Raw genomic sequence first — 1,663 nt, 5'->3', positions numbered from 1 at the left:
GAAGTCTACGAAGTTCAGCATAGACTGGACGAAGACTCAGAAAATATAAATAGCTTCAAGAAGTTATGTGTTGCCCTCATAACACCTGATAAAGAATGCCCAGCCATCACTACCCAGGAGGTGAAAAGATTATTAAGAGGGATGAAGAACTATTCCGCACCGGGACCAGATTGTATCAAAACCTTCTGGTGGAAGAAGTTTTCTTCAACCCATCAGCATTTGGCCCGTTATTTCACCTCATATTTGAAGTCGGAAGAACCGATTCCAGAGTGGTTGGTGGAAGGGCGCACAATACTCCTGCCGAAAATAGGCAACTTAGCTGACCCGAAGAACTAGAGGCCAATAACTTGTCTGAACACGCTTCATAAGATATTCACAGCTATCCGAAATGATAGGATTGTTCAAGCAATTGAACCTGTATGGCAAGAAATGTATGAACAACGAGGCTCAAAGAAAGGCATAGCCGGATGTCGGGAGAACCTGCTCATCGATAGATGTGTCTGCAAAGATGCAGCATTCTACCAGCGTGACCTATCGATGGCCTGGATTGATTATCGGAAAGCTTTCGATTCTACATCCCACAGACTTAACATCTGTCTTTTGGAAATCTTAAAGGTTGATCCGCAAATAGTTAAGTGCATAGAGAGATTGATGCCGCTTTCGAAAACCAGATTTACTATCTCATCTGGCAAAAATCGTGTGACAACTAACAAGGTCACGTTTCACTTGTGCGGCAAACCTGCAAATCGAAAGTACAAGGTCACTCATGTATTTTACATGGACGATCTTAAGATCTATGCTAAAAACAGAGAGCAACTGCATCTAGCTCTGGGGATTGTCGAACGATATACTAAGGAAATTGGAATGGAATTTGGGTTAGACAAATGCGCCAAGGTTTATCCAACAGATTTGGTCTCATCCAACAGATTTGGTCTCATCCAACAGATTTGGTCTTCCGAACTGTCCGCGAGAAACAAAGTATCTGCAACGAACATGCTTGCCGTCCCGGTACTACTCTATTCATTTGGAGTACTTCCATGGACAAAGAATGAGCTCAGATCTCTTGATATCGGGACAAGAAAGGTTATGCACATGAACAAAAGCATGCATCTTAAGGCTTCCGTTCCACGACTGTACATCTCACGCCGTCAAGGGGGTCGCGGAATATTGAGTCTTGAATGTCTTCACCACAGGATTATTCTGGGTACAGCACATAGAGTTGCAAATGGAAGAGACCCTCTTCTTAAAATGGTCAGGAATCACGAAGAAATGGGCAAAGGAGCATTTCTGTACAAAGCAGCGGAGGAGGCTGCTGAAACACTCGGACTTGACTTCAGTATTAGGGGTGAGCAAAATGCATCAAATCTAATCTATCTCGAGTACTCACTCCTGAAATCCCGGATTAAGAAAGCACAAGAGAAAAACTTTCGTTAACAGCTGCTCGATAAGAGGATGCACGGTATCTTCCACAGAATTGTGAAGGATCAGTCAATGTCTTGTGAGCTAAAGTTTGCTTTGCTTAAATCGCCCGGATTGAAGTCTGGTACAGAGAGTTTCATTTTTGCATGCCAAGACGATGTCATTTCCACCTTAACATACCGTCGCCACATTTTGAGCCAAGGCATTCCCGATGATAGCTGCAGGGCGTGCCATGCACACCCCG

The sequence above is a fragment of the Belonocnema kinseyi genome, chromosome 1, assembly GCF_010883055.1.
Source record: "Belonocnema kinseyi isolate 2016_QV_RU_SX_M_011 chromosome 1, B_treatae_v1, whole genome shotgun sequence".
Lineage (NCBI taxonomy): Eukaryota > Metazoa > Arthropoda > Insecta > Hymenoptera > Cynipidae > Belonocnema > Belonocnema kinseyi.
Note: the sequence above shows the minus strand (reverse complement) of the source record.